Genomic DNA, 21,114 nt, shown 5'->3' with positions numbered 1-21,114 from the left:
GAAAAACTGGCTGGATGGCCGAGCCCAGAGGGTAGTGGTGAATGGGGTGAAATCCAGTTGGCGGCGGGTCACAAGTGGTGTTCCCCAGGGCTCGGTGTTGGGCCCTGTTCTGTTTAATATCTTTATTGATGATTTGGATGAGGGGATTGAGTGCACCCTCAGCACGTTTGCAGACGACACCAAGTTGGGAGGCAGGGTCGGTCTGCTTGAGAGTAGGGAGGCTCTACAAAGAGATCTGGACAGGCTGGATCGATGGGCCAAGGCCAATCGTATGAAGTTTAACAAGGCCAAGTGCCGGGTCCTGCACTTCGGTCACGGCAACCCCATGCAGCGCTACAGGCTTGGGGAAGAGTGGCTGGAAAGCTGCCCAGCAGAGAAAGACCTGGGGGTGCTGGTTGACAGCCGGCTGAATATGAGCCAGCAGTGTGCCCAGGTGGCCAAGAAGGCCAACGGCATCCTGGCCTGTATCAGGAACAGCGTGGCCAGCAGGAGCAGGGAGGTGGTTGTTCCCCTGTACTCGGCACTGGTGAGGCCGCACCTCGAGTACTGTGTTCAGTTTTGGGCCACTCACTACAGGAAAGACATTGAGCTGCTTGAGCGTGTCCAGAGAAGGGCAACCAAGTTGGTGAGGGGCCTTGAGCACAAGTCTTATGAGGAGCGGCTGAGGGATCTGGGGTTGTTCAGTCTAGAAAAGAGGAGGCTGAGGGGAGACCTTATTGCTCTCTACAACTACCTGAAAGGGGGTTGTAGTGAGGTGGGTGTTGGTCTCTTCTATCAGGTGTCTGGAGATAGGACAAGAGGAAATGGCCTGAAGTTGAGGCAAGGGAGATTTAGGTTAGATATTAGGAAAAATTTTTTTACTGAGAGGGTTGTGAAACATTGGAATGGGCTGCCCAGGGAAGTGGTTGATTCACCATCCCTGGAGGTATTCAAAAAGCGAGTGGACAGGGTACTCCAGGGCATGGTTTAGGGGGCATGGTTAATGGTTGGACTCGATGATCTTGAAGGTCTTTTCCAACGAAAATGATTCTATGATTCTATGAAACTCAACCTAGTACCTGAAAAAATCACTGTTTGTTTTTCTTCTTTTGCATTTGCAGAATAGGTGTACCATTTACTGCTACGCAACTTTTGTTTTTTTAGTGGAGGCATGAAGAGGCAACAGAGTTTTGCAATTGTTTTCAAATACATACGTATTAGAAATATATAAATAACCTAAGCCTGTATTCATTGTAATAAATTCAAATATGGTTCAAATATTAAAAAAACCAGCATAAGACTGTGGGGTTCAAGACACAACGGAGATACACATGGTGTCACGTCCCAATTTCTCAGGACGATGACTCAGATTCACCCATTCCCAGGTCAGGATTAAGGTGAAACCACACCAGGGATCCTTTAACTCACAAAACACAACTCGTACTTGCTTACACCTGGAATTGGCGCGAAACCACCTCGGTAGCCCGTGTAACCCGCGGTAGCCCTCCCTCCACAAACACACACTACAGGCCTTGCTTATCCGGGGATCCGTTCAGGGAGGAGAACGAGGCAAGCCCTCCCGTCGGGTCAGGAGGTTCAGAGCGGACCCCCTCGCTTTCCAGACTCCCTCTCGGAGAGGAGCCCGGCGGCGGCTGGATCTGCTCCGAGTCCCAGACCTGGTCAGTGGTTTGTGTCGAAAGGGATGAAGTCTAGGGATTATGGGGGGAAAAAAAGAGAAAGGAGAACGCTCTCACTGGCCCTGGCTCCAGCGCTGCTCCCCTCAGCCGAGGGGGCCCGTCCCGGAGGGCGCGCGCACGCGGGGCTTCAGTTCGTGCCCTTTTTTCCTCTCCTGGCCCCTCCTTCGGGCGGGCACTCGAGCTCATTAGGTGTCATGAGCGGTTTGTGAGCCTTTGGGCTTGGGGGTCGTTTGGGGAGTAGCTTCCCCTTCCCTGCAGATGTGATCGTTTGCCATTTGTGGTGAGCTGCCCTGCTCAGCACAACAGAACCAGGAGCTGCGCGCCCTCCCTCACGGTCTCCCCCTCCTGTTGCTGGTGGGCACTGATGGGTTTCTTTTCACCTGGGGTTCCTTGCTAGGCAGGGTTCGTTGTTAAGCAGAACTTGCCCCACTACAATGTTTGAGACATTAACTCCTTCAGTCTCTCACGCATGGTTAACTTTAGCAAAGGTGGATACCCCACTTTGAAGTCAGAGAGTGAAGTCAATGGAACTAATCACAGCTAAGTACAAGTATAAATCTCTGAAGGATCAAAGTTTTAGTTTTATCACTGTAAGGATTCGACATGACTTTGAATACACAGGGAAAATGGGCGTATCGAATAAACCAACGTAACATTTAAACCACCGCTAACAAGTGAGAGCTATCTCTAAAGAGGCGGACGTCGGGTGGAATACTGGTCCGGGCATCGGGCACCTACCTGCGGAGAGGGACGGCTGAGGCCAGGCGGGGGGGTGCAGAGCCGGAGACCAGCCCTGCTGCAGTGTTGCTGGGGCAGGGACTGATGGCCCGAGGGGGGCTGAAATGTATTCCTGGGCCATGGGCAGGGTGAGGGGAGACTCGGGGGCTGGGCAGGGATGGGCAGGGCTGGTGGTGCCTGCAGGGTCCTAACACTCATCACGTTCATATGCATCTCCTCTGGCCCCATGAACCCCATTGAAATCAAGGCAAAAAAATCTCCAAGTATGCCATCCTTCTCCACATCCTTTGTTACTGGGTCCCCTACCCCACTGAGCAGCAGGTTCAGGTTTTTCTTAACCTTTTTTTCATCAGCAATGTACTTAGAGAAACCCTAGCTGTTGCCCTTTGCATTTGTTATGGTTTAACCCCAGCCAGCAACTAAGCACCACGCAGCTGCTCGCTCACTTCCCCCGCACCCAGTGGGATGGGGGAGAGAATCGGAAGGAAAAAGGTAAAACTCGTGGGTTGAGGTATGAACAGTTTAACAGAACAGAGGGAAGAAACTAATAATGATAATAACAACAATAAAATGACAATACTAATAAAAGAATTGGAATATACAAAACAAGTGTTGCACAATGCAATTGCTCGCTGACTGATGCCCAGTTAGTCCCCGAGCAGCAATCCCACGCCCCAGGCCAACTCCCCCCAGTTTATATACTGGGCATAACATCACATGGTAGGGAATACCCTGTTGGCCAGTTTGGGTCAGCTGTCCTGGCTGTGTCCCCTCCCAACCACTTGTGCCCCTCCAGCCTTCTTGCTGGCTGGGCATCAGAAGCTGAAAAATCCTTGACTTAGTCTAGACACTACTTAGCAACAACTGAAACCATCAGTGTGTTATCAACATTCTTCTCATACTGAACCCAAAGCATAACACTATACCAGCTACTAGAAAGAAAATTAACTCTACCCCAGCCAAAACTAGGACAGCATTCCTTGCTAATTTCAGCTCCATCTGAATTTCAGCTTTCCTAACTCCACACCCACACACTCGGGCAACGCCTCTTTATTCCTACCATCCCTGCTTCCACCTTCTGTGTGCTTCATTTTTGCATTTGAGCTCAGTCATGCAATCACTGTCCAGACCTTGCTGGCCTTCTGCCATACTTGCTTGACCATCTGCAAGGAACGGATTGCTTTGGCGCTCTGAGGATGTTGTTCCTGAAGATTGGCCAGCTCTCCTGGGCTCCTTTCAGGACAGTTTCCCATGGAATCTTGTCAAGCAGATCCCTTAACAAGTCAAAATCTGCTCTCTTGAAGCATGTTGTTCTAATTCTGCTACTCTGTTATTGCTCACTCCTCTCAGGATCCTAAACTCTGCCATCTCCAGTTCTCCAGGGTCCACCACAGCCAAATCTGCCATTAACCTACACAACTCTGGCCAGCTTTGGGAGCAGTAAATCTAGCAGTACACATTGTCTCATAGGTCTGTTAATCATGTAAGTCAAGAAATCGTCTTTTACATTCTTCAGAAATTGCCTGGGTTGCTTGCACCCAGACATGTTGCCTTTGTTGGATGTATTGAAGTGGTTACTTTTCCCCATGAATACCAGGGCCTACAGCTGTGAGACTTCCTTTGCTGTCTAAACAAGGCTTTATAAACAGACAGTATCCCACTGTTAAATATGAAATCCTGAAATTTAAATCATGTCAACAAAAATGTTCAATTAAATGTTGGGTAAACACTAGCTTTTTCTAGAGGTGATATATCAGACCAAATAGTAAAAGCTGCTGAAAATTGTAGACTAATGAGATGATATATGCATTGAAGAATTGGTTTTCAAAAATTTGTTACAGTCTAATTGACAATTATTATTTATCTAAAAGAATCCGAGGTTTTGTTCTAAATGCAAATAACAACACACACCCTTGAAAACAGTAAATTAAAAATGCTTTTTAAGGAACATACAAATTAGGAAGATAACACTGAGAGGAAAATAATGAGGAACTGTGTGAAGACTTGCTATAACATCAAAAATGTATTTGACACTCCTGCTTTGAGATACAAATTTTTTGAGAAAAGTAAAAAAACAGTAAGACCCTTTAAATACACCATCCAATAATAAAAAAATCCTTGGAACAACTTTACTTCTGTGTTCTGAAAATTTTTGATGCCTTGAACAAAGGCAGGAGAAGGAAAATTTTACTGTATTGCTGTACTAATGAACTTTTGCTTGCTTGAAAACTTCAAAATTTTGGTATGTACTAATTAGATAAGAAAAACCTTGAGCTTTGTCAATGGTATGTGTTGGAGGTGTCAACAGACAAGAAGCTTTGGGCCTTAATGATAAGCTTTGAGTTCTGCTGAGTTTTTGTAATCAAAAATTGCGAAGGCCAGTTAACTAGGAGAAAGAGATGACCCACACTGCGTGTGACCAAAGGGCGGACACTATGTAAATGATAATATGAATATGTATGACTGGAATAATATAAATTTCTGCTTGTTGTAGGTAACAGTGTGCACGATAGGTGGAGCGATCCCCTGTGCACCCAGCGCTGCAATAAAGAATGCCTGCTTTCTAAACTCCAAAATTGAGTCTTAGAGAGTTTCTTTGACCAGCTTTTTTGGTAACATTTTGACATTGATTTTTATTCTTATTGTGAATGTTGCACAGTGATGTTAGTGCTTACAACACTTACCTCATTTATGTTCATTTCTTCTGGACTTGCTTTGTGACATTTATTCATTTTATTCATTTACTAAGGTAATATTTATGGCAATGTGAGAGCTACATTTTAAAAAGAAACTGGGATTTGGAAATCCTACACATATAAGGGCAAATCTTGCAGTAAAAATATCTTATGAAATCCATGGAGATTTCACTTGTGATCCACATGGCAGGGATTATCTTTCCAGCACTATACAAAGGTGCAAGGGAAGGCAGAGGTAATATGACAAACAAAATTACCCTTGACGGGGAGGGAAAGAATAGAGGTAGCATCCTCCTTCACAGTAGTCTCAGGGCTGGTTTAAAGTTAGAGAACTTATCCTGTATCCTTCAAATGTCATTTTGTAGATGTCACTGAAGTGGTTTAAGAAATACAATATTTCATCATTATATTGGCAAAGAAATATGTCAAACTTCTTTGATATTCAAATTGTTGTAAGACATTTCTAAAAAAAGAATTATGGCACAAAGTATGTCAACTGCATTCTGAGGTCCTTCCTATATAATTAAATATATTTTTAAATACTGAAAAATGCATACTGAAGTCTTTAGGGATTTCTAAACCAGTCTGTCCAGTTTCTAATTTAAAGACATGAACACTTAATACACATCAATAATCCCTTAAGTAAAATCGTAGCTTAAATGCTGAACATGATGATAATTCTCTCCATTGGAAAATGGATTCCAAATAGCTAATCTGCTTAAACAGATGCTTTGTAGAAACATCTTTGTAAAAACATCTTTGCAAAACTGATAAGACTGTTTTGAATAATGCATTCCACCTCCAGTTCTAAAAGGAATATGGCATCAGAATGCACACATATCGTCAGTCCTCACATCTGGTTTCAAACCATCTCTCTATTCATTTTGCAGAAAAGTAGTTTATGTATTAGAAGATGATACACATGCATACACACAGACACAGCTATTTTCTCAGCTGGAATGAAGGCTGCTTTGTTATTTTTTACACAGCTTATAAAACACAATGCATAGCTTTATTTCTAGAAGAATTCTGCACATACCTTTTAAAATTAAGATGAATTCAAATTTTTTGTTCAATAATCTACTGGTTTGCATAGCAAATGATGACAGTTATGTTGATGCTGACAATTGTTTCCACAGCTATTAATAAATTCTGTTGAATATTGGACTTATTAGAGGTAAAATGTTCAAACACAGAAATAACTAAACTTAAAAACTATGGAGGCTGGATGAAATGGTAATTGGTATTATTTATACCACAGGATTGCTACAGTTTTAATACCACTTCACCATTACAGTAGTTTAAGTATAGCACAACATTATTTCTATATCAAATATTTTAAAGCATATGAGAGAAGACTGTTACTACAACTGTTCAGAAGAAGGCATAGAAAGAATGTAAGACTTAAATGAAATATATTCACAGGATATTTGGAGAACATAGATTTTATGTGCCTGGTTCACCTATGACTGTTTTTGCTGGTTTTGACTAATATAGATTGATTCTTACACATTCCTTGTTAACTCAGAAAGTAAGTATGTGATGATACTATTCAAAACAGTAAAAACTCAAAATAAGGTATTTTGCAAAAATTTTTTTAAAATAATTATTCAGGTTTTTTGAAATACGAAATGAAAAAAATTATTTTAGCTAGAAGTATTTTACTGAGACAATGAAATTTGTGAACCAACTTTTCAAAACCTTCTGTTTCAATCTTTTTGCCCTTTTTTTTTTTTTTCTTTTCTGGTCTTGAGAGCATAGCTCTTCCAATCCTTAACAGATCCATTTCTAAGTATTTTTTCTTGAATAATTTACTTTAGGACAATATAGGTTATTGCCAAGTAAATCCCTTTGAAATGTTAATAGTTAAATCCTTGGAGGTGTCTTTAAAAAAGAGTAGGTCAGAAGCCAGTTGATTAGTTGTGAATTCTTAAGGAAAGAAATCTCAGATGTTTGTAATGGATTATATGTTTATCCAGATTTTCCGAACATTAGTCATTATTTCTTAATTGGAGCTTTTGTTTTAACAGTGATATTGTTCAGGGAAAACTGAGAACAAACTTATTGTATTTCTGAAGCAATAAAGCCCTTAACCAATATAGAACCATGACTGAAATAAAGTACAAAGTAGCTGGTAATTGCTGAATCTTAGCAATTAATTTCAGAAACAGTAGCTCTAAATGACTGAAAAACATTTGAGAAATATTCATGTGTGTATTGTTGGGAGCTCTCTGGGATATCTGGTCATAGACAGTTCAGTTCTTCTGAAAGTGACTGCAGAAGAATTAGATTTTTCATACAGAAAGTCAGTTTAAAAGGAAAAAATAAAGTGAACATCCGTGGTCAGTTAAATGTTTGGTGTTTTCCATGTGTGAAAGGTTGGTTTGTAAGGCTGTGGCAGAGCTATAAAAAGTATTTATATCTAGGTCCAGCCAGAAAATTATATAAACTGTGCATAGGTATTTGTAAATTTTAGTTTCAGAAAGCTGGGAGCTAGGGTAAAGATATAAATCATTCAATGATTCAATGATAACCGAATTATACTAAAGAAAATATTTTTTGTGGTATCAAAATGAATTTGTTTGGGTACCAAAGTGATTAAAAACCAAAATGAATTGAATATTTCCATTAGAATGTCATTAAATCTGCAAATATCTTCAAAACATGTAACCCCCGTTTTTCAGTAAATTGTCTTCAGACAAAGCAGAAAAGCAGACTCCCAAATAGTTTTATATTTGTGTCCAATGAATCATATATTACTTCAGACAGTCTGAAATGTCTTCTTTTGCAGTTGATAAACAAACACTGACAATATTTTTTCATGTTTTGTCTGACTGATGATTAACTGAAAAGAAATTATTCATTTTGACATGCTTTGGGTTCATAGTTCTGAAGATTTTAAGTGACAAATGTTGCCCTGTTACTTGAGCATGTCTGCACATGTAGTACTTGAATAACTATTATTTTTATGTAATATATCTTATTTATTTTAAAATATTACAAAAGCTTTCACAGTTCCTGATAAATTTCTGTGAAGGATTAGATAATGTAATTGGGTTGTTCTACCCCAAAGGCTGGTAACTCTCTTAGCTGTAGAAGGAAGTAAGGGCAACAAAGGTCAATGAGGCCAAATTTTCTGGTTGCCCTAGAATCCAATTTCATGCACAGATCAGTACACAACAGAGCAGGATTGCCGAAGGGTAGCCTTTCCGTAGCCCAGGAAATATGATGTTTTGTCATTACTTGTAAAAAGCCTCAGGCTTTGAATTGACCTGGTAGTGCTGTCTCTCAGGACTCACTTGCACTTGCCTTGTCCTGAGCTGATGTTAGCTTGCTTGCCCTGTGATAGCAATTGTCTAACAATCAGGTAGCGATCACCTAAATTTGATTGAAATTATACAGCAGTAACAGATAGCCATTCTGCATGAGGGGAACTGCTGGTGACGCCAGATTTAAATGTGGTGTGGAAGAGTGTGGATACAGGATGACACCAGAGGTTCCAGTTTGTGAAAACAAATCACAGTGGTCAAAAGCTGATCAATGCAGGAGTACACCTGTGTGAGCCAGGTAAAACCAACTTCAGAGAAAAAGTAGAGAACAGAAAAATCAAAGACCAAGGCAGAAGAACCCCCCACCATTAACAACGTACCTCTTCTGGCAAAAAACTCAGGACATTGATGGGCTGTTGTAACCCCCCACTTCTGACTAAGAACAGTTTTCTTGACCTTAGTACCCAGTGGGACAGTGGAAGGGTAAGCATAACATCAGAGAAAGGGATAGGAATTTAATATATGTTAACTGTTTTTATTGAGTCAGTGTTCTCTCTCTTAATTTTGACTTTTACTGAGTGAGTTTTACTGTCATTGGAATTGTAACAGTTTTTAACTATTTCTTGTATTTTGATTAGATTGCTGAAACATTAATTAGACATAAATTCTTAACCCCATAGATAACCTGTATTACCTTGTGTCCTGAATAATATTTTCATGTTTTTCTCATCTCTATCCTGTGACTGTCTTTTGGATGCCTCCTTCCTAGGACTGTGCTGTGATTCTTATGGCTCTCTGACACCTATTTTTGTATACTGCTGAAGCTTGGCCATCTTAATCTTCTTGACTTAAATTGTTGTGCAACAGCCGCTATTAAAAAAACTGTATTAAGTCTGGCAATAGCCAAATAGGCATAAGGAAGTTATTACTACTTTGCAAAGAAGGCCAGCTTTATTTTTGTAAAAAAGATAGTCCATTTGGAAAGGAAGTGGAACTCAAATTAAAAGTTAATTAAAGACTTTTAGTTGAATGATTAAATAAAAGAAGAGCAATGCAGTTTTGTTTTTTCTTCAGGAAGTGCACTCTAGTGATAACCAAGATACACTTTGCTATAAAATTGGTTTAGTAAAATATATATATTGCTTTTTATCTGGTATGATTACAGTCCAGTAGTGACTCTTTCTGTATGGAAGAGAAGAGATTAACGTGTCCTTTTTTATTGACTGATAAAAAAATGATAAATTTTAATATTAATGTCACAGAGTAAGAAGGTTTCTACTTGGTCATATTCTTAGCTGCTGTAAATCAAGTTAGTTAGAGTCAATAAGCTATATCGCCAGCCTGTAATCTCTCTCTCAAATCATTTTGTAAAGCTGAATATCTGTAAAATAACAGAAACTTTTTCAAACTATGTCTGAGGAACTGTGAAATTTAATAAACGACTACAGATTTATGTGGTTTAAGCATAAGTTAAACAGACAGTCTAGTTCATCAAGCAGTTATTAGTCACTTCTTTCTGTAATTGTGTAAACCAAAACAAATTTTTAAATAAACCTTTTATTAGTGTTTTCCAAATGAAGGCTTTAAAGGCTGTTTCTCTTAGTTACCTTGTCATAATGTTTAAATAGGAATAAATTAATTTCCACAGTCATTTTAATTCTGTGGTTTTAAGAGTAATATTACCTTGCTTATACTGTCAAGTAATGTACCAGTTTGTGTGCCATGAAAGTATATATCTTTATTGGGTACACATGGTAATGCAGCTATTCTGCTACTAGTTCCCTGCCCATTGTGCTGTGGATTCAACATTGCTCCAGTCTTCTTCTGGAAAAAGTAGAATTTTTCATTCAAAGGACAATAAAAGCTCAAGATAAATAACTCCTTGTCCCAGCTAACTTCTGCATTCAGAATTATACAAAGGTGATGGCATACAAAAACTCCTCATTGGCCATATTGTATTCTTCAATTTAACTATTAAAATTCCAAGATCTTTCAATTGTTTAAGGCTCTATTTACTTGCTTTTTGTTTTTACAGTCTCAACTTGATTTATGAGAAATCTTCACACAGTCAAGACAGAGAAAGACTCTTTACATTTTTAAAGAAATGAAGTGGAGAAATCTGTATGTAATCATTAGCATATAGAATCTGTGGGAGAATTTGTGGGAGAACTTGTGGGAGAACGAGGGAAACTGCGTAAGGCACAACTGTTATTCTCTGTTTGCTAGCACAAGACACTACTGTTCTTTGTTATAAGTTTGTTGAAGTAAGCACAAAAGTAGAACAAGGTCGGGCGTACATGACTGACAACAGGAGGGCAACGTGACCGAAGACAGAGTGCAAGACAGCATGCAGGTGGAGGAACTATTCACGTGATCAGAAGACTTTATCCAATTAGACTATTGTTTAAGCGCGTGAACGGCACATGTTAACCAATCAACAAATGGCTTATGTGTGAGTAGATATTAGAAACATATATAACTGAGTGTTGCGCAGTTAATAAACGGAGAAACCGTTTGATCCACAGTATCTGTGTTGGTCCGTTTTCTCCCCAGGGCGAGTCCCTGGCGATGCGTCGTTTTCCCTAGATTGTCGCAGCGGAGAAAGTGCGGCAGAATTGAGTTGGCATTCATCTCACCTAACTGTAACTAACTGAAAGTTCAATGCATAATCTAAATTATTCTAATGTCCCTTATAAATCAGTGAGAATAAAGAATATTCCAAAGGTAGTACTGTACATGAGCTATCTGAGGATACAGTGGGGGTGCCTATCCCTTTCTATTGTCCATAGGGGAAAGGTGAAGACAGAGCTTTTAGCTTTCTGATTAGTAGAGCTAGAGGAGATAAATCTTGTCCCTTTTATTTTAACACACACTATCAAATCATGAGATTTGGAGACAGTGTAGGCTGAGTAGAAATCACTCTTATAAAAAATGTCATTTTCTCCAAGACAAAGTAAAACAAAACTCACCCAGAATTTCTTTCATTAGATGGAGATAAACCTTGCGTCCAAGGGAGATGTTGTAGTGATCCTCACTGGAAGACCATTGTATATCAAAGAGTTAGTGATCCACATAACAGCCCAGGCCTCTGCCATCCTTTGCTGCGCTATGCTGGAGGTACAGCTTGAACTTCAGGACTTTACTGTGCTGAGCAAATCCCTTGTCCGCAGAATAAAATTAGCCAGCTCATTGTAACAGAGGAGCTGCAGGCAGCTCCCACTTGGTACCGGCAGTTATGCCACCTGTGTGGCCTTGCCTTTACCTAAAAGTGCAGCAAGAAGTTCTCATGAGAACCTCCTTTCTGTTTGACAGTAGAAATGATGAATAGAGTTGTTTTCTTGGAAAAAAATCCTGTAATAGCTCGAATAACCAAGATGGGGTAACCCTTTCCACAGATGGGGTCTTCATGGTATGCTGCCTGTGGATTGGAGACCTGTTCAATGCTGCACATCTCAGGGCTCCCACCATCTAAAGATGATGTATGTCTGTATTAGTCTCTCTTTCTTTATAGTGTTAGCTCTAAAAAATAGCATTTTAAATGATACTTTACAAAATCTGAGTATCTTCCTGGTGCAAAATAGATGGTCAAAAGCTTATTGTATAAGCACAGAGAATAAGATATTTTTTAATAATTTAGAATTGTTCAAGGAAGTTCTTATAATCTGTCTCTTCATTGTGTTGTCTGAACACTTTCCAAGTTGTGCATTAAATAGCATATATATAAAAACTATGACATGTAGTTCTTCCTTCTGTGAAAGAAATTGTGAAGGTCTGCAGTTTAATTTTTTCAATATGTACAATTTTATATCTCTGTAAAATGGTTATCTTTATGAAAGAACGCCCAAAGAGTGTTCCTCATATTTGCTGAGGTTTCTGGCAGCTTTTTCACTCCCTACAGGGGCCCTTACTATTGTCATCTGCACAGGGAAGAATTATCCTTCTGGATAAAAGTTCTGTTGACTCAAGGAGCAACACTGACTGCTCTGATTGTCTCTTGAGAGGCTTAAGTTGCTATTTTAGGTAGCGTTTGATCTGTTCATTGAACATAGAGTATTATATTTGATATATTTGATATATTTGCAGGACCCTCCACTGATGAGAATTGCATTGCAAGGGTTTTCAAAGATCTGATGACTTCATTCTCAAATGCAGTTAATGGGTTTTATTCATGCTGCAGGAATCAAATAGACATGCAACGAAACAAATACACATACCACCAAAACAAGGACATTGGCCTCTAGAATCTTCTCAGTGAACTGGTGACAGTAGAGTATATATGTGGGGGTACTCTGTGTGAGAGAGAAGGTGATATTTTCTGATATACATACCTGGTCTTTTCTGCGCCTCAGCTATGGAACTTTTTAGGGCAAATAAGTAAAGAAAATAGTAGGAGGTATAGTAATAAGTGAAATGAAGTATAAAATTGCTCAGTACGTTGGCTATAAAGGTTTTAATGCTAATCCTATTATTTCTCTGCTCCAGTTGTTAAAAATTTGAGATTTATTTAGCTCATTATCTGACTTCAGAGTTGCTTTTGCTAAAATTGAAGACATTAGAGTTTTACTAGCACAAATACTGAGTTTTCTGAGGGCTTTCTGTCTATTCAGTGGGCAGAGAATTTCGGTTGATAATTAGATAATCTCTGTTGAATTTTCAATCTTAATTGCTGAAGGAGTCTTGGTTTAGCCTGTTTTATAAGTAGATATTTAGGCACTGATTGTCCCCCAATCTAAAAGCATCAATTTCTGACCATTTGCATCTTTATTTTCAGGAGGTGCTGTGGCTACTGCTGGAGACAAGCAAAGCATAAAGGAATTTATGTCACCTCTTCTTAAACTGCACAATATTCTCAACCTTCTGTCAAAGTCCACTTTTTTGCCTCAGATTCAGCATAAAACAGCAGCTGATAGAAGACTATGTGCAATCACCACCTCAAAAGATTTTATCCAAGGGCATATGGATTTGCATAGTTCTAAAATGGTCTGGGTTAGTGCATAGAAGGAACTCAAAGAGGCCTTAGCAACTGGAGAAACCAGATCTTAGATACTTGCTGAGACTACATGGCAGAGACCTCTGATAAGAATGGTAAAAAGCTAGAGAGTAGCACAGAGAATTGACTTCACTGAAATAGTGGTAGCTTCAAAGAAAGGAAGATTATTGAAGCCAAGCCAGAGTGCTCATCTTCAATACCCCTCAGCTCATTCCACCTGAAAATAAGAGATGCTTGAGACTTTTCACTTACAGCATGCTTAAACTTATTCCCACAGTAAAAAGCTCACTCTAATTTAAGTACAAGTCAACAAAACCTTCCCCCTTAGAGCTGTAATGATAAACATATGACCCATCAAAAACTAAATTGAAACCAAACTGAAGTTATATTAAAAAATAAATTTTAATGTTAAATTGTTCAATTGTAACTATAGTATTACATTTACAACTGTAATTGTAAATTAAAAATTGTAGCTGTTCAATTCCACTAGATGATGATGATGATGACTATTATTATTATTATTTTTATTTATTTCTATTTTATATTTCCTGGTCATATTCAATTTTCTCTTTCTAAAGACACAAAGACTTCATAGTTTTTACTGACCCCCCTCCATAACATTCTGAGTTTAAAGCCTTTCAGAATTTGTGGGGTCATTCATTAGAGGACAAAACCTAGGCAGATTCACCTCAAACCTGAGGCAAACTTTGAGTCCTGTCACAAGTGCATACATATTACCAGATATGACTCAGCTATACTTTTATACAAATGCACACAGAAAAAAAATGCACAGTAGAGATCAATTTTATTAATTGGGTTTACAGTCAATGGCCTATCACATTTTAGTCAAAAATCATGTAGGACAGCTTCTTGTAATTTATATTTAACATAATTATTAAAAGAAGAAGATACTGCCATAAAACAGTGAAGTAATGAGATTCACTTTGAGGAGATAGAGCTTTTTCTAGTATAACTTTTGAGGACTTTATAGCAACCAGTAAAAAGGCAAAATATTATTTTCTTATTGCTGTTATCTCTAAATTGGTTAAATTGCTGCTGAATAAAGTGAAAGATACAAGGTCTGAAGCTGAATGTTCTGAAGTAGACTTTTATGCAGTGTTGAAACTAGGACACTAAAATTAACAAGGCAACTGTTCCTATCCATAAACTTTATGTGAAGATTTGGTACTTTGTTTATTTGCAGTTGATAAAAGTTGATAAACTTTTGAATAGCTTTCTTCAGGACAATTATTAACAGTGGAAAACATTGTGTGGAGGGAGAGAGAGAGAGAGAGAGAGAGGCAATTTTCTTTCAATTGGTATTTAAGTTTCCTGATGTTTTGTTTTGAATATCTAGAAATACTGTGGTGGCGTGACCCTAGCAAGCAATTAAGCACCCACCAGCTGCTCGCTCAGTCACCACCCCCAGGAGGATGCTGGAGAGAACTGGAAGAACAAAAGTGAGAAAAATCTCATAAGTCAAGATAAACCCATTTTAATAAGTGAAGGGGGGGGGAGGGCAGTGGGAGGGAAAACAAAAAAAAGCAAGTAATACAAAACCAGTCACTCACCACCTCCCACAAGCAGACCAATGCTTGGGCAGTCTCTGAGCAAAGCTTAACTTGGAAAGGCTCCTACCCACCCCCCCCCAAGCTTTTATCACTGAGCATGACGTCATATGGTCTGGAATATCCCTGTGGTCAGTTGGGGTCAGCTGTCCCAGCTGTGTCCCCTCCCAGCAACTTGCCCACCCCCAGCCTACTTGCTGCAGGGTAGAGTGAGAAACCAAGTCGTCCCTGATGTTGTGCAGTGTTCAGCAATAGCTAAACCATCAGTCTGTTATTAACACTGTTTCCAGCACAAATCCCAAACACAGACCCATATGGGCTGCTTATGATGAAAATTGACTGTCTCTCAGCTGGACGCAGTGCAAATGCTCATGTTAAATAGTTCAGTGGGAGCAGCTTGACATCACATAAGAGTGAAATAAAATGGAGGAATACTACTGAGATTGGTTGATAAAGGGCAGTTAATAGAAGGTGTGTTACAGAACTTTCAAAAAAGTGAGGTAAAACATTTATTCAGAGCATGGGAAATACAGTAAAGTTTGTTAGTCTCATCAGATAAAGCACCAAAACAAAACCAGAAAAAAATATAAGCCACAATGCTTAGCTTGTGTGTACAAAGAGACAAATGCTGTAGCTGACTTTCTGCATAGTTTAGTTTAGACTGGATCTTACGAGGTTTTCCTACTTAATTGCATTTTTCAATCCATCTGTTTGCTTTCCTAAATAAATATATATCTGGGTATCACATGGATTGTTGACAAAGCTATGTTTAGAAGGCCCTGCAAGACGTTACTGTCTTTGCACCACCGCTTTCTCACACAAGTAACTATAGAATCCATAGGTGATATCAATTTAACGTAGCTTTAAAGTAAGATATCAAAATCCAACCTAATTACTTTGTAGTCCTTTTACAGAGAGAAATGGACACTTCCTGAGGGCAACTCATCTCATCCTAGTTGCATACTTCAGGACACATCAAATGAACCTCTCCCTGGAGGCACAGACTTTAATTGTTCTTTGCTCTTCTCTAGGTAGAGTGACTTAGACTAAGACTCCAAACTGTTATGTGTTTGGTGTTTACACAAGTTATAGCACATCCTACTTCATATACAAATTCATATGTCAATCCTATAGTTACCTTGAATACCAAAATTGATCAAAGATAATAAGATCACATACTTGCCACTTACAAACCAGTATAGCACTGTTGTCTCTAAAAGGAGCTAGGTTGACTAAATTAAATATAGACATCTAAATCTTGGAGATAAAAAGTTATGTGAAATGATTTGCATCCCATGCTTTTAAAATCAGAAGGATTAATATGGTGTTTGTCATTTTGGGGGCTTCACTGAACAGCTATTGCAGCTACTACACAACTTATTTTCAGGAAACTGTGACTCACATAAAAGAATAACTGCAAAAAATTGAATTCAAGTGTATTCTCACTTGTTACATATTCCATGTATTTTTTAGCTTATTCATGTAGCAGTTAATTTGCCATTGAAGACTGACAGTCATGCCAAGCTGAGCAAAATTATCATTTACTTCCCCACTATGAAGTTCTCTGCGAGAACAAACAAGTGTCTTTTTTAAGGTTTGTGTGGGGAATAATGTTAATAGATAGGATTTGCCTATTTCTTCAAGAACAGTTACAGGGAACAATTTTCAAGGGTCTAGTCAGCAGTTTTTATTAACAACTACAAGAATCTTTTTTGTTTCTTTATTTTTGAGGTTTCAGGTTAAGCACAAAAAATGATGAAGCCAAAACACCAAAAAAATTGTTGACCCTAAAAAAATGCAAAGTACTGTTGTGAAAAAGAGTAGTTTTTCCTTCAGCTCAATAGCCTGGCACTGTGTGAACTATTTGTACCAATACCTTCACAAGTACTTAGGGCCTTTTCAAATATTTTTTTAAAGTTCAGAACCAAGAAATGAACTTGTGTGCTGTATGAATTTCTCAAGCAGTTCAATGTGCTTTACTTCAACAAAACGTCACAAAAACCCCACAATGATTCTAAAAGTGAAGATCATGCTGTGTTTGACTATTCTGATTTCACAAGAGATAGGTGAACTTAGAAAAGGTTGCTGGTTTTACAAGTTCTTAACTGACTTACCGTTTAAGTTGGAAATTGAGTTATGTAAAGATAAATTAAAACATTGTGCCATTTATTTTTCTGTCTTCTTCAGGCTTAAAAATTAAAGCTGTACAAGGAAGGGCTTCATTAAAATTATAAAAGACCCCATAAGCTAGGAAGTAATTTCAGTATGCAGTATCTTGGTTTTGTGTATTTTATTTCATTGTAGTATAATATTATGTTATATTCATATACCAGAATCTTTATTTTATTATGCAGTGAAGTTAATACGTAAATACAGATACTTTCTGTGAGTGATACAATATATGTAAATACATGTTAGTTAACATAAAATTTTTGAATGCTTTTAATGGGAAAAATTTATTTCAGAAATAATGAAGTTATATGTCAATTTTGACAATAATGTTCATTAAATGCTGAATTCTACCAAAAATATTTATCTATAAATAAAATAATTTTTAAGATTTAATCACATATTAACATGCAAACAAGAACATTTTAAAGTCACTTTTGAAGGTGAAAGTTTGATTTTTCATTTTTTCATTTTTCTTTCTCCTCCTTTCTTCCCCTTTTTTGTCTCACTCCTGGTAGCACTGGGGAGAGAAATGATTTCTTTTTTCATGGTGACTTCCTTGGAAAGCATTATTACTCACTGGTGTACACCTGCAGTACATAACTGCCTAAGTGAAAGCATTTCCATCACAGTGTTCTTTCCCTGAACAGTGACTACCATAGAATATTATTGATTTGCTTGGTGTATGATGATTCAGAGGTTAGACAGCTCAGAGTACAGCTGTTTTAGAACCTTTATGACAAATAAACTCAAATGTGATTCTGTAGATGACAAACCTCAGGCATTTTCTGCCCTCTAGTGAAATTATACTTTTTAGGTTTTGTATTTTGTTTGTACATAAATTATTTCTTTTTGACCCCAAACCAAAGAAATACAAATCAAGAAAAAAGAAGTAATTTTACAATTGTTACATGTAATATAAAAGCCTCTTTCCAAAAGATATTTGTCAAAAATATTGTTAGCACAGATACAGTCGTCTTGTTTTCCAGGCTTTAAGCAAATTTAAAAATATACCATCAAAAAAATAGAACCTCAAGCCTTACTTTTTTTTTTTTTATATAGCTCAGTGCTCAGTAACAGAAGCCAGGTGTTTACAGGATTTCAGCATGAACTGTCATTTCCCTTTTGCATTTTTGTAGAAGTGTCCCAGACAGAACGAGTACTTGAAATGGAGAGTGGTTTATTCATCAATATACTCACCTAGGATAGAAGGGAACCCAAAAGTCAATGTAAATCTTTCTGATTCAGAGACGAGGCTTGTTTCATGCCAGTTGGGTAAATTTTGTGTAGGCTGTCACCCAGACTTTGCAGGAGTGGTGCTGAATCAGGCGCAGCTGCCATCCGTATGGTTATGCTCCCCTACTTTGAGTTTTATCACACAAGAACAAGGCCAATGCAGGAGTTCGCACCTGCAGCTAGGTACAGGCACTGCAGTTGCTGTGTGCTGTCTCTGTGTGTCTCTTGCGTTAGGAGGCCATCTACCAGATTTACTTTCTTGGCAGGCTGGCCAGAAGTATCTGAGATAGAAACACCTTGAGAAACTAGAGAAGCTGCAAAACTAGGATTAAAGGAGCTACATACATTCAGTCGATAAATGTTGGGTTTAAGGTTAAAGATGTCAAAAGGCTCTTTAAGCTACTGCTAAGTCCTCATCTGGTCTCAAATCTCTCTTCCAAATCATGCAAAAGAGAGACATAGGTCAGTGTCTTCCATAAGCCAGCTGAGTGCTCTAACCCTTGTGCTATTAACTGTTCATCATATTGGTTTTTTCAAAGTGCCTTTCTGATGTAGTGCAAACCCAAAATTTTTAATGTAATAATTGTCTTTTTGAAAATGGAATGCTTGTTTTCAAGCCAATCCATACTGAAATGTGATGTAAACATTAAAATGAAGCGAAAGCAAAATATTCAAGACTTTAGGTTTGGAATGCTTGTTCCAATCTTTCAAAAACTGCTTAACACCAAGATTATTAAAGCCTTTGTTTTTGCAATAGCATTTGGCGTGACTAGGTCACACAATTATAATTATCCCGAAAGAGAGAGGAAAATACATAAAACTGATAAATCTCTATAAGACTTTACAGGGCAAAGAGCTGAGGTCCATAAAACTTCAATTCAAAAAGGTCAGAAAGACAGACAGAGCAATTCAGAGCCACACAAATCACCAGTTCTTCCCATCATGCTCCATGTCCTAGGAGCAAGTGATTAATATAAATCTGAGCCTTTCTCTTTCGGTGATAAACAATAATAAACTATTCACCTCCTTCCATTAATATTGTAGTGGTGCCAATTTTGATCCCAGGGGAAGCTATAAAAGTGTAGTGAGGACAGATGAGAGTACCCTCCTCGTGCCATTGCAGGAACACTCATAACAGATAGACAAATGTCTGATGACTACAAAAGGGAGCAGGAGGGAAAGCAGCTGTAACAAGAGATCCCAGGTGGAAGATCCAGGTTTTGGAAGAGAAAGACAAACTCTAGTTGACTGTGGAGGGAAAGTCTATTGCACAATTCAGAAAGTTCAAGGGTGGCATATTTTCTCTACCTTGTCAGTAATCCTGAGATGAGCTTTCTCTTCCATGTCATATACTACAGAACCTGCCTCACAATATTTCTGACATTCAGTCATCACAGATATCAAACACAAATAAAAGTAAACAAAAAGATCAGTACCACATAAAACTCAACAGACCTTCCCAAATAAATACACTCTCAGAAATGTAATTCTCATTACCACTCATTATGGTGTCAGTAAAGGGTCATAGGATCATAGCAGTCCCTCACATGGAGAATCAGAAACCTCTGTCAGGTTACAATAAAATGCCTGGACCTTCATGCTGTCCTCATTGAACAGTATGAATACAGTAATTAAAATACTTTTTCTGTAAGTATTTTTAAATTGCTATTGCAGTATTAAGGTGTTAAAAGTATTTAGGAAAATTCCCATGAGTATACATCTCAGTGAAAAACAGTAAAGACCTCAAAATGGTAGTGTGATGGGTTTATGGATTGTGGAGCTGATTTCAGGTTACTAGAAACCAGTAACAGCTAATGTATTTTTACCAGCTATGTTCTTAAATTTCTTTGCAAAATGTATTAAGGGTTTTTTTTCTTCTGCTTCTTCTTGAACGATTTATTTTTTTAAGAAAAAAGCAAAAGAAAGCCAACTGTAAAGCAGCAGATAATTCTTGTCAATTCTGTTAAGATTGTATCAGCATGTTTGGTTTATAGTACATAGTTTTCTTTTGCAGTTGCATTTGCCCCTAGTGTATACATTCTCAGCAAAGCAGGCTCCCTCAATTATTAACTCTCTGACTGTGAGCCTTCTGAATAAAATACATCTTTCCCTAAGCAGTGCCTCAGCAATGAGTATTTATTTGTGCCACAGAAGCCTCGGTGACTTCTAAGTACTTAGGTCAACAAATGCTTTGAAATTCTATGTTTTTGTTCACTCTAGACTTTTTTTTTTGTGAATAAAGAGAAAGTCCAAACAGAATAAAAAGCTTAAGGGGCAGTAGGGGAGGAGAGATAAGGAGATGGAATAAAGAGGAAGTCAAGCCTTTATTTTTTTATCTTTACCTTGGAGTGGACTTCTCTGATTTGTCTTTGCATTTTCCTTTGCCAGACATTACAGCAGGGACTTGCTTCCTTGCTGTGTACTACTACTGAAATATTGTTATCTGTTAGCTTTGGACAACATACAGAATAATATCTAAATACAAATAAAATTATACTGGAAGAAAAAAGAGAACACAATGTGGACCTAAGATGCAAGATCCATTGATTATTCAAAGAGCATATTACTCCTGATATTACTTGGTATTACCTGATATTGGCTTCAAATGTTTTATTTTACTTCACAGTTCCTGTTCTATTTCTGCAGAGTATGTGTCAGCCTTCAGTCCTCTAATGGAATATTTTAATTTCTTTCTCAGCAAGACTAAACTGCTCTCGTGTGCAACATCATCTTAAACGCAGAGAGAATACTCTAACCAGTGGGAATGTATCA

Source organism: Harpia harpyja, chromosome 4 (genome assembly GCF_026419915.1).
Source record: "Harpia harpyja isolate bHarHar1 chromosome 4, bHarHar1 primary haplotype, whole genome shotgun sequence".
Taxonomy (NCBI): Eukaryota; Metazoa; Chordata; class Aves; order Accipitriformes; family Accipitridae; genus Harpia; species Harpia harpyja.
Note: the sequence above shows the minus strand (reverse complement) of the source record.